We start from the raw sequence: 13,099 nt of genomic DNA, 5'->3' as shown, positions 1-13,099 counted from the left end.
CTGATGGTAACAGTGAGAAAAGGGCATGCCCTGGGTGCTGGAGGTCCTTAATAATGGACACTGCCCTTCTGAGACACCACTCCCTAAAGATGTCTTGAGTACTTTGTAGGCTTGTACCCAAGATGGAGCTGACTAGATTTACAAACTATTGTGGCGATAGGCAAATTCCAGGGGGGCCAGGTCCTTGCTAGGGCAGGAGCTTAGTCTAGTCATGAACAACCTCTCAAAGGATTTCATCCCTGTAGATATGAGTGCTTCTGAATGATAGTCATTAAGGCAGCCAACATTACTCTTAAGCACAAAGTACACTGCAGATGCTGTGGTCAAATCAAGACGTACAAAAAAGCTGGATGAACTCAGCAGATCGGGCAGCATCCATTGAAGGAAACAGTCAAAGGATGCTGCCCGACCTGCTGAGTTCATCCAGCTGTTTTGTACATCACATTATTCTTCTTAGGCACTAGTATAGTCTTTTTGAAGCAAATGGCAACTTCCGCCTGTAGCAGTGAGAGATTGAATATGTCCTTGAATATTCCCGCCAGTTGGTTTGCACAAGTTTTCAGATCCTTACCAGGTACTCTGTTGGGACCATCTGAAATGTGAGGGTTCATCCTCTTTAAAGACGGTCTAACATTGACCTCTGAGACAGAGATCACAGGGTCATCAGGTGCAGCAGGGATCTAACAGCTGTAGTTATATTCTCCCTTTCAAAGCTGGCATATAAGGTGTTTAGTTCATCTGCTAATAAAGCATCGCTGCCAACAACCATAAACAACAACTGTTGCTCGGGTGCTTCACCAATCATAGCTTTATGGGACAGTGTAAAGAGAAAGCCACTGTTGAAAAAAAGCTCACATGAATTCTCAGCTAGAGTTTTCCAGAAGGCTTGTGGGAGACTGAAGTCAGCTATGATTTGTTGAAACCAAAATTGAGCTTTTTTTGCCATCAAACTAAATGCTATGCTTGGCATAAGCCTAACATCACACATCATCAAAAACGCACCATCCCTATGGTGGCTGCATCATGCTGTGGGGATGCTTCATTACATCAGGCACAGGAAGGCTTGTGAAGGTAGAGGGTAAAACGAATGCAGCAACACACAGGGAAATCTGGGAGGAACACCTGATGCAGTCTGCAAGAGAACTGTAACTTGGGAGAAGGTTTGTTTTCCAGCAAGACAATGACCCCAAGCATAAAGCCAAAGCTACACAGGAATGGCTTAAAAACAACAAAGTTAATGTCCTGGAGTGGCCAAGTCAGAGTCCAGACCTCAATCTAATTGACAATTTGTGGCTGGACTTGAAAAGGGCTGTTCACTCATGATTCCCATGCAATCTGACAGAGCTTGAGCAGTTTTGTGAAGAAGAATAGGGAAAAATTGCAGTGTCCAGATGTGCAAGGCTAATAGAGACCTGTCCACACAGTCTGAAGTCTGTAATTCCTGCCAAAAGTGCATCTACTAAATACTGACTTGAAAGGGGTGAGTACTTATGCAATCAATTATTTTGTGTTTAATATTTGTAACAAACTTAGACCAATTTGTAGTAATTTGATTTCACTTTGACAGGAAAGAGTCTTTTCTATTGATCAGTGTCAAAAAAGCCAAATAAAATCCACTGTGATTCAATGTTGTAAAACAATAAAGCACGAAAACTTCCAGGGGGTGGGGTTGTGAGTGAATACTTTTTAAAAATACTGTTTGTTACAAAAAAATTCAAAAAAGGCACTTATTTAAGTAGCTAGAAACAATACAGCTAAATTAATCTGTAAATTGGTTGTAAATTGTCACATGTGCAGTGGTACACTATTATTTTGGATGCAATCCATACAGATCATTTCATCGCATCTGTACCTGAGAAAAGTAATAACAGAATGCAGAGCCTAGTGTAATAGTTACAGAAAAAGTGCAGTGCAGGCCTCTGATGAGGCAGCTTGTGAGGTCAAAATTCCATCTTAACATATGAGGTGCATTCAACAGGGTAGAAACTGTACCTGAGCCTGGTGGGATGTGACCGCCTACACAGAGGAGGTGGAGGAGCCCAAGGCCTGGTGCCAGGCAAGTAACCTCTTACTCAATGTCAACAAGGCAAAACAGATGGCTTTTAACTTCAGGAAAATCTGCACCTCTGACACCCCTCTTCATATCAGTGGACCAGCAGTGGAAACGGTAATTTCAAACTTCTGGGAGTGCAAATCTCGTACAAACTTTCATAGTCCCAGAATATATCTTCCACAGTCCTGAAAGCTCACCAATCCCTCCACTTCTGAAGAGAGCTGGTGTATGCACATCAATACTTATGACCTTCTACAGTGGAGAGCAGCCTTACAGCGCCATCACAGTGTGGTACGGAAACTGCACTGCAGCAGACAGGAAGTTAAAACTGCCCAACGCATCACCAGCACCAGCCTGCCTGTTATCAAGGACTTACTGTAAACACAGAAAGGTGCTGCAAAAAGACTAGAAAAACATGAAGGATTTCACTCAGCTGCTTATGGGCTGTTTGTCCCACTCCCATCAGCAAAGAGACCACGCAGTATCCATGCCAGGATCATTAGACTCAAAAACAGTTACTTCCCACAAGGCATTAGGCTGATTAACACCCCCACCCGTTAACCCACTCCTCCTCTCCACCGCTGCTGCTACTGGCACATCTCCCAGTATCAGTTTATGTACATAAAATCATCCTGTGAGTATAACAGTTAGAATACGTTGTATTTTAGAAGATAGCTTTTATATTTATATTTGTTACCATATTTTATTGTGTTCTTTATTCTGATAGTGATTTCTATGCTGTACCAGATCTGGTGTGACAATCATTTTGATCTTTACACTTGTGTACTAAATAATGACAATAAGCAGTCTTGAACCTTGAATCATGAATGTGCTTTCAGCCTTTTGTGTCTTCTCACAGACAAGAGTAAATCTGTAAGTGCTAGATATCAAAGTAATATACTGATATCTCTCAATGAAAGGTCCAATGAAGGATTTCAGCCAGAAATGTTGATTGTTTGCTGCTTTCTATAGATGCTGCCTGGCCTGCTGAGTTTCTCCTGCAATTTTTGTGTCTTCCGCCTGATACGAGGGGTAGACGAGAGAATGTGCAGGATGGGAGAATTTTTGGATTATGTTGCCTGCTTTACAAAGTCAGCGGTAGAGGTAGACAGAGTCCAAGACAGGTGGTTTATCTAAAAGCTTCTAAATCTTACATCTTAGGATGTAACATTTTAGTTGGGAAAGATCATGTGTCAGTGTTAAGCCATTTACTGCAGTTCAAAGTGTAAATGTCAGCACAAAAATTGTGCCTATTGGAATGTAGTATATACACTAAATGTTTCAAAAGTGATCCTCCCAGCTAGAATTTTTATGACACATGTAATTAACAGCAGGAATCATAACTGGTTTCGTATACTTTGTATTCAGTTTACCATGTTGTAAGATTTTAATCTTATGAGGCATCAGAAAAATTTGGATCTCCCAATGTCCACCCATTTTCATTCCTCTTCCTATTCCCATTCTGACATGTCAGTCCATGTCAGTCCTCCACTGTCGTGATGAGGCCACACTCAGGTTGGAGGAACAACACCTTATATTCCATCTGGGTAGCCTCCAACCTGATGACATGAACATTAATTTCTCAAACTTCTGATAATGCCTCCTTTCCTTCACTATTCCCCATTCCCTTTCCCCTCTCTCACCTTATTTCCTTACCTGCCTGTCACCTCCCTCTGGTGCCACCCCCTTTTCTTTATTCCACAGCCTTCTGTCCTGTCCTACCAGATTCCCACTTCTCCAGCCCTGTACCTCTTTAACCAGTCAGCTCCTACTTCCTGGTTTCACCGAGTTGGGGACGGGACAGGACACAGACTAGGTGCTGGGACAGGAACACAGACTTGGACTAGGACTTTGGCTAGGAAAGCGGGATCAGGACAAGGAACTGGGAACTAGGAGCCTGGGCTTGGACTCTGAGCCAGAGACTGGACAAGGACCCAGAAACTAGGTCTTGACTCAAGTTCAGACCCCAGAACTAGGCGAGGACATGACGTGGCTACAGGACTCGATGAGCCTTGGGTTCTTCAAGCCTTTCCTGGGCAGGACGAGGTACTCCTTCTTAGAGCACAGGGCCAGGACCCTTCCTAGGACACAGGGCTGGGATGCTTTAGAAGGGCTGGGCCTCTTCCTTAGATGCCAGGCCGTTATGACTGTTGAGGTAAACCACCATGGAAACTGTCAGGGATTCAGAAAGGGAGGGGAAGAGAACAGTCCTGCCTCAGGGTAACAGCAAAAATGGTTTGGCTTACCCAACAGAGGCCAGGACAGGCAGGGACAGATCCAACCGCAGGGTAACAGCAAGGATGGCCTGACATATCCCACGGAGGCAAGGACAGGAAGGGAGCTCAGTCTGGAGTGGCTCCGAGTCTCAGGACAGCCAGCAACCTTGGCTGGCAACAGAAACAGCCAAATCCATATCTAGCTCAGAGTGGCAGACAGCCTGTCAGCTGGCCCCAGAAACGGCCAAATTCATACCATGATGACTACTCCGACTAGAGACAACAAGGCTCCATAAAGTGGTGGTCCTCCAACCAGGCCTAGTGATCATGAATGGCTGCTCTAGCCTTCTGCCAGCAGGTTGCTCCAAGGGGATACTGACAAGACAAACCAGCACCCACACTCAACCCCAGGGCTACTTATATTCCCAGCCGCAAGACAAGAATCAGGTGCCTATGATTAACCCCAATTAAAGCGAGGGACAGCTGGAAGACCCAGAATCCGGAGTCCACAGACCGAACCGTGAACAGGAATGTGGATTTCATGGACCGGACCATGACACAGGGAGGGAGGCAAAAGTGGTGGGGGTGTGGCACTGCTGATCAGAGATAGTATCACAGCTGTAGAAAAGATGGAAGTCGTGGAGGGATTGTCTACTGAGTCTCTGTGGGTGGACATGAGAAACAAGAAAAGGTCAATAACTCTACTGGGTGTTTTTTAATCGACCACCCATTAGTAACAGGGACACTAGTAATAGGGAGACAGATTCTGGAAAGATTTAATAATAACAAGGTTGTTGTGGTGCAAGATTTTAATTTCCCAAATATTGATTGGCATCTCCCTAGAGCAAGGGGTTTAGATGGGGCGGAGTTTGTCAGCTGTGTTCTGGAAGGTTTCCTGACACAATATGTAGATAAGACTACACGAGGAGAGGTTGTACTTGATCTGGTATTGGGAAATGAACCTAGTCAAGTGTCAGGTCTCTCAGTGGGAGAGCATTTTGGAGATAGTGATCACAATTCTATCTCCTTTACCATAGCATTAGAGAGGGATAGGAACAAACTAGTTAGGACAATTCTTTAATTGGACTAAATGGAAATATGAAGCTATCAGGCAGAAACTTGAAAGCATAAATTGGGAACAGATGTTCTCAGGGAAAAGCACAGCAGAAATGTGGCAAATACTCAGGGAATATTTGAGTGGCATTTTGTGTAGGTATGTTCCGATGAGACGGAAAAGATGGTAGGGTACAGGAACCATGGTGTACAAAGGCTGTTGTAAATCTAGTCAAGGAGAAAAGAAAAGCTTATGAAAGGTTCAAAAAACTAGGTAATGATAGAGATCTAGAAGATTATAAGGTAGCAGGTTAGGAGAGCCAGAAAGGACCATGAGAAGGCCTTGGCGAGCAGGATTAAAGAAAACCCCAAGTCATTCTACAAGTATGTAAAGAGCAAGAGGAAAAGACATGAGAGAATAGAACCAATCAAGTGTTACATTGGAAAAGTGTGTATGGGACCAAAGGAGATAGCAGAGGTACTTAATAAATACTTTGCTTCAATATTCCCTACAGAAAAGGATCTTAGCAATTGTAGGGATGACTTACAGCAATTTGAAAAGCTTGAGCATATAGACATTAAGAAAGAGGATGTGCTGAATCTTTTGGAAAACATCAATTTGGATAAATATCTGGGACCAGACGAGATGTACCCCAAGCTACTGAGAGTCCCCAAGAGGCGAGGAAGGAGATTGCCGAGCCTCTGGTGATGATCCTTTCATCATCAATGGGGATGGGAGAGGTTCAGGAGGATTGGAGGATTGCGGATATTGTTCCCTTATTCAAGACCAGAGAGTATGACTTCAGTGGTTGGTAAGCTGATGGAAAAGATCCATGAGAGGCAAATTTATGAACACTTGGAGAGGCATAATAAGGAATAATCAACTGTTCCTGAACCTGATGTTATGGGTCCTTAGGCTCCTATCACTTCTTCCTGATGCCAATAGTGAGAAGAGAGTATGGCTTGGATGGTGGGGGTCTCTGATGATGGGTACTGCTTTCAGGCAACAGCATTCCATGTGGATGTGCTCGGTAGTGGGGATGGTCATACCTCTGATGGGCTGGGCCATATCAACTCTCTTTTGTAGGATTTTCCATTCAAGAGCATTGGTGTTTCCATACCTGGCTCTGATGGAACCAGTCAGTATATTGTCCACCACATGTCTGTAGAAGCTTCTCAAAGTTTTAGATGTTGTGCTGTATCTATGCATATTTCTAAGTAGGGTGGTGCCGTTCTTTCTTTGTAATTGCACTTATGTGATCCTCTGAAATGATAGCACGGATCTTCTGAAATGAACCCAAGTACTAAATGTGGAACAGCGCAGAATGCAAATTATAATATGAAATGCTGTGTGAATAGTATATCAGCTATTACATCATCTGTGGTCCTAACCAAGACTGACGTCACCTACCTGACTGACATTTTAACCATGCAGATATTATTTGTAAGCAGTAAGGCCTTGACCTACTGAGGCAAGTTTTCACCAAAGGATAAAATCCTGTTCCTCTCCAGTGCTAGCAAGTTGAATGGCTAAGATCTTGAAAGATGGATTGTTCTTTTAAACATCTATGTAGTAGCATATAAAATATGCATGTAGAAATCCTGTATTTTACCATCAAACTCAGTTCCACATATCAGATATGGAATCAGATCTAGTTTATTATCACTGAGATGTTGATTAGTGGCAGCAGTACAAGCAAGACATAAAAAAATTACTACATTACAATAAAAAAAAGTAAGTGGTAGAAAGAGGAATAGTGAAGCAGTGTTTGTGGGTTCACGAAACGTTCACAAATCTGATAGTGGAGGGGAAGAAGCTGTTCCTAAAATGTTGAGTGTGGTTTTTCAGGCTCCTGTGCATCCTCCCTGATGTTAGTAATGAGAAGAAAGCAAGTCCCGATGGTGAGGGTCCTTGATGATGGTTACCACCTTGCTAAGGCACTGCTCTTTGAAGATGTCCCCAATGGTTTGGAGACGTGCTCAGGATGAAGCATCAGACAACATTATCATGGTCCCTCCTGACCCATACATTTTGCACCAGAGAAAGGGACTTCTATAATCCTGAAATGTAGTCAAGAAAATATTTGCAATGTTTATCTATCCCCCTCTAATAATTTGGAGAATGTGTTTTAATATTAAAATATCAGAGTGAATTGCAAGATGTTCTCTTGATTTTCCGAAGCAGAAAGACTTTTAAATTTCATTACTTTTTGGATTCTAAAACTTACAATTATGTATGTTTTAAAATAGACCCATTATATTTTTTGAAGTTCACAGGAAACTCTTTAGAAGGATTCATTTACAATCATCTTTAAATATCACTGCATATATCTTTAGTTTATTATTCACATTTTGGAAATATCAGAAGCCGAATGATTGAATACTGAATAACTCTTGCAATATTTGTTATAGAATCATTGATACATAGAGCCATTTTGTCATATAGCACAGAGACAAGCCTGTTGGCCTGTTGGGTCCATGACAAACATCATCAAATCATGATGATGCTTATTTATTTAGTTATTGAGTTACAGCAGGAACAGGTTCTTCTAAGCCTTTGAGCTATGCCGCGCCACATCAGTAACCCCCGATTTCACCCTAGCCTAATCACAGGACAAGTTACAATGACCAACTAACCTACTAACCAGTGCCTCTTCAGACTGTGGGAGGAAACTGGAACACCTGGAGAAAACGCGGGCATTCCACAGGGAGAGCGTACAGAGTCATTACAGATGACATCGGAACTGCAATACCCTGAGCCGTAATAACGTCACATGAAGTGCTAAGCTACCATGGCAGAAATGAACATTGTAATGTTCACATAGTTCAAACCCCACCGTGAAGAAAATTTGTTTAGTTTTATCACAATTTGTGGACTCTTATTTACAACTTGTGTCCAGTACCAAAGCACATCATAGGGATGTTTCCTCCATGGAGCGAAAAGTCAACAGGGAGCTGTCACAGAGTCACAGTAGTACAATGCTGGTACCTCATAGCTCCAGTGAACTCGAACTTGTACTTAAACTCATGTACAATCATTGCATAACTGATACTGAGGTAATATATTTTGAAAAATATCACAAAGTAAATCAACTATATGGATATACCTGAACACCTGACCAACCTTTTCAACCTCAATACCTTGAAAGATCAGTCAGAATTAATCATCTGTTTTATATATTACAGACTGGATGGTGGTGTAGTGGCATCAGCACTGGACCTCAAGGCAGATGGTGTTGAGTTCAAACCCATTCAGGCCCCAACCTGGGCAGCAGCAGTATCTGTGTAGAAGAAAGGCCTGGCAATCTACTTCCATATCTTGCCATGAAAGCCTATGGTCATGACCCTATGGTCCATGAGGTCACAAAGAGTGGGACTCAACAACTGAACAACAAACTTGTATATTACACACAGTTTCTACTGAAGTTGCTTATCACCTAGTCTGTTTTGCTTATGAGATTTATCACTGAACTTAAGAGCTGTGTGGATTGAAACAAAATACTTTAGCACCTTCAATGCAATCATGAACTCCCATTTTCCCCTGTAACACATACTTTATTCCATCATAATTAACAGTTCTGTATTTGAGTGCAACTGTTTTGCTTCGCATTTTTACAGCGATTTTTCATTATTGTGTTTCTGCTTTTATTAGTTATTTAATTGGTGGGGACAATGACATGAGTTATTTTAATTGCATTCAAATAACATGTACAGTACATTAATCAGTAAAGCACTCATTATCGTTATTAGCAAAAGACAGAAGTCCTCCTATGTAAATTGCTTACCGTCAAGCTTGAGCAGGGTTATTAGGGAGGTCACCCACCTCAACTAATGTTATCATGGTTGATAATACGTATTCAACAGAGAATGCATTTGTAAGGTTATTGCCCTCAGTTTGCAATCTTGGTCTTTCAGAAATGTTGATAATGCTCTGTACTATCACTGTGAAATGCAAATATTCATGGCATCTATACCCTGGCTATGTATGCCTGTAAGAATAAACTTTAACTGGAAAATGATCACATCCCTTCTCAACCACTGTTCCCTTTAAGCTATGTGGGTGCATGGCCACACAATAACCAATGTTCCTGGGCACATAACCTTTGTTGTCACACAGCTGGAATAAAGACAGATGAGAATAAATTTACAAAACTTGAACGATTTTCTTTGTTGTACATTATACCCTTCAATTAATTATTTCATTTAAAGTGCTGCCTAAAAAAATCTTGCTCAGAACAGTGCAGCTGTAAAAAAAAGAGCGAACATTTTTCTCAATATCTTCCCTTCATTTTAAAATCATTATCAAATAAGGCAGATTGTTTAAACTGTGGATAATACATCTGTCCTTTAACTGGATACCATAAGATACCATAATCTGGAGACTGAAGACTGCGACTGGACTGCAGACGTTTGTTGCTTAATACTGTCATTAAATTTCTTTGTACAATCTGTCATTTATTTCTTGTTAGAACATAATTAAGCCATGAACAAAGAAACAGAAATGCCAGGCAGATTAACTTTACCACACTTTGCACCATATAGAACTGGCCAATTCTAGAGAGCTGACATGATGGGTCAGTTGTAAATGTATCAATCCTCCCATTTTTTTTTTGAGAAAGCATTGAGGACTTTATTTGATAATATATATAAAAAAATCAGAATCAGGTTTATTATCACGGACATACTATATGTCTGAAATGTGTTATTTTGTGGCAACGGTACAGTACTATAAGTTACAATTAGAAATACAAAATAACATAGATGAGTAGTGCAAAAAGAGAGCAAAATAGTGAGGTAGCATGCATGGGTCATGCACCTTTCTGAAATCTGACAGTAGATGGGAAGAAACTTTTCCTGAAAAGTTGTGTTTGGATCTTCAGTCTCGTGTACCTCTTCCCTGATGGTAATCATGAGAAGAGGACATGCCCTGGATGCTGAGAGCTCTTAATGATGGGTGCCACCTTCTCGAGGCATTGCTTTTTGAAGATTTTTTTGATGGTAAGGAGACAAGTGTCCTTGTTTATTTATTATTATTATTAGTTAAAATTTATTTATTACTATTTTTGCTCTGCTAGATTATGCATTGCATTGAACTGCTGCTGCTAAATTAACAAATTTCACGTCACGTGTCGGTGAGGCTGATGAAGCTGGCTGAGTTTGCAACTCTGCAGCCTTTTCTGATCCTGTTCTGTGGCTCCTCCGATGCAGCCAATCAGAATGCTCTTCACTGTACATCTGCAAAAGTTTACTAGAGTCGTGGAGGTGTGATGACATACCAAATCTCCTCAAACTGCTAACAAAATATAGCCACTAGCCTACTTTCTTTGTGATTGTGCCCAGAACAGATTTTCCGAGGTGTTGACACCTAAAGAACTTGAAGCTGTTCACGCTTTCTGCTGTTGATCCTTCGAAGACTGGAGTGTGTTCTTCCAATTTCCCCTTTCCGAAGTCCACAATCAACTTCTTTGTCTTACTGTTATTGAATGCACAGTCAGCCAGTCTATCACACTTCTGTTCTCCTCATTACCAGCTGAGATTCAGCCAACAAAAGTTGTAACATTGGCAAGTTTATAGAATGGTTAGCCTGTATGCTCTGCTGCTGGTGACCAAACATGAAGACATTATGGACTTCTCACAGGTTAAGGTTTGTGTTAAATGAAAAATGATAGAAAACAAGAAAACAACAACAAAAAAATTCTCAATAATTCAGGTATATTTGCCAAAACAATTCATTGTTTGAATTTTGAATTGGGAGTACAATGTAATTCCTTGAAAATCTGGAGATTTATCAGGAGTGTATGCAATGAAGTATTATTAGATAAACCATGAGGTGAGTACAATGGCTTTCAGATTTATGACGAATCCTGCTGCATAACTAGGAGATAAATAGGGTCACTCTTCAGTCTCAGTCTCCTCACCAGTGTCAATAATCTTGGTTGCATTACAGCCTGGAAAATGCTACAAGCAGTAGTGGGTACAGCCCAGTCCATCACAGCTAAAGCCTTCCTCACCACTGAGCACATCCACATTGCAGCGTTATCACAAGAAAGTAGCATCCACCTTCAAGATCTCCTACCATCCAGGTCATACTCGATTCTCACTGCTACTATCAGGGAGAAGGTACAGGAGCTTCAGGACTCACACCACCGGGTTTGGGAACAATTCAGGTCAGAATCAGAATCAGGTTTATTATCACCGGCATGTGACGTGAAATTTGTTAACTTAGCAGCAGCAGTTCAATGCAGTACATAATCTAGCAGAGAGAAAAATAATAATAAATAAATAAACAAGTAAATCAATTACATATATTGAATAGATTTAAAACACGTGCAAAAACAGAAATACTGTATGTTTAAAAAAAAATGAGGTAGTGTCCAAAGATTCAATGCCCATTTAGGAATCAGATGGCAGGGGGGAAGGAACTGTTGCTGAATCTCTGAGTGTGTGCCTTCAGGCTTCTGTATTTCCAACCTGATGGTAGCTGTGAGAACAGGGCATGCCCTAGGTGCTGGAGGTCCTTAATAATGGCTGCTGCCTTTCTGAGACACCGCTCCTGAAGATGACTTGGGTACTTTGTAGGCTAGTACCCAGGGTGGAGCTAACTAGACTTACAACCCTCTGCAGCTTCTTTTGGTCTTGTACCCCTCCATAACAGACAGTGATGCAGCCTGTCAGAATGCTCTCCGTGGTACAACTATAGAAGTTTTTAAGTGTATTTGTTGACATACCAAATCTCTATAAACTCCTAAAAAAAAGTATACCCGCAGTCTTGCCTTCTTTATAACTACATCAATATGTTGGGACTGGGTTAGATCTTCAGAGATCTTGACACCCAAGAACTTGAAGCTGCTCACTCTCTCCACTTCTGATCCCTCTATGAGAATTGATATATGTTCCTTCATCTTACCCTTCCTGAAATCCACAATCAGTTCTTTCATCTTACTGACGTTGAGTGCCAGGTTGTTGCTGTGGCACCACTCCACTAGTTGGCATATCTCACTCCTGTACACCCTCTTGACACCTCCTGAGATTCTACCAATAATGGTTGTATCATCAGCAAATTTATAGATGGTATTTGAGCTATGCCTAGCCACACAGTCATGTTTATACAGAGAGTAGAGCAGTGGGCTAAGCACACTCCCCTGAGGTACACCAGTGTTGATCGTCAGTGAAGGGAATATGTTATCACCATCCACACAAATCTGCAACTTCTCAATCAGGCCTGTGGAAATGATGGTTTTAAATGCTAAGCTATAGTTGACAAACAGCATCCTGACACAGGTATTTGTATTGTCCAGGGGATCTAAAGCCATGTAAAGAGACATTGAGATTGCATCTGCCATTGACCTGGTGTGGCGATAGGTAAATTGCACTGGGTCCAAGTCCTTGCCGAGGCAGGAGTTCAGTCTAGTCATGACCAACCTGTCAAAGCATTTCATCACTGTCGATGTGAGTGTTACCAGGCAATAGTAATTAAGGCAGCTCACATTATTCTTCTTAGGCACTGGTATAATTGTTGCCTTTTTGAAGCAAGTGGGAACTTCCACCCATAGCAGTGAGAGGTTGAAAATCTCCTTGAATAGTCCAGCTAGTTGGTTGGCACAGGTTTTCAGAGCCTTACCAGGTACTCCATCAGGACCTTCCGCCTTTCGAGGGTTCTCTCTCTTTAAAGACAGCTTAACATCGGCAGCTGAGATGGAGATCACAGGATCATCAGGTGCAGCAGGGATCTTCACAGCTGTAGTTGTATTCTCCCTTTCAAAGCAGGCATAGAAGA

The sequence above is a fragment of the Hypanus sabinus genome, chromosome 22, assembly GCF_030144855.1.
Source record: "Hypanus sabinus isolate sHypSab1 chromosome 22, sHypSab1.hap1, whole genome shotgun sequence".
Classification (NCBI taxonomy): Eukaryota; Metazoa; Chordata; class Chondrichthyes; order Myliobatiformes; family Dasyatidae; genus Hypanus; species Hypanus sabinus.
The sequence above is the reverse complement of the archived record's forward strand: the minus strand, read 5'-3'. Positions refer to the sequence as shown.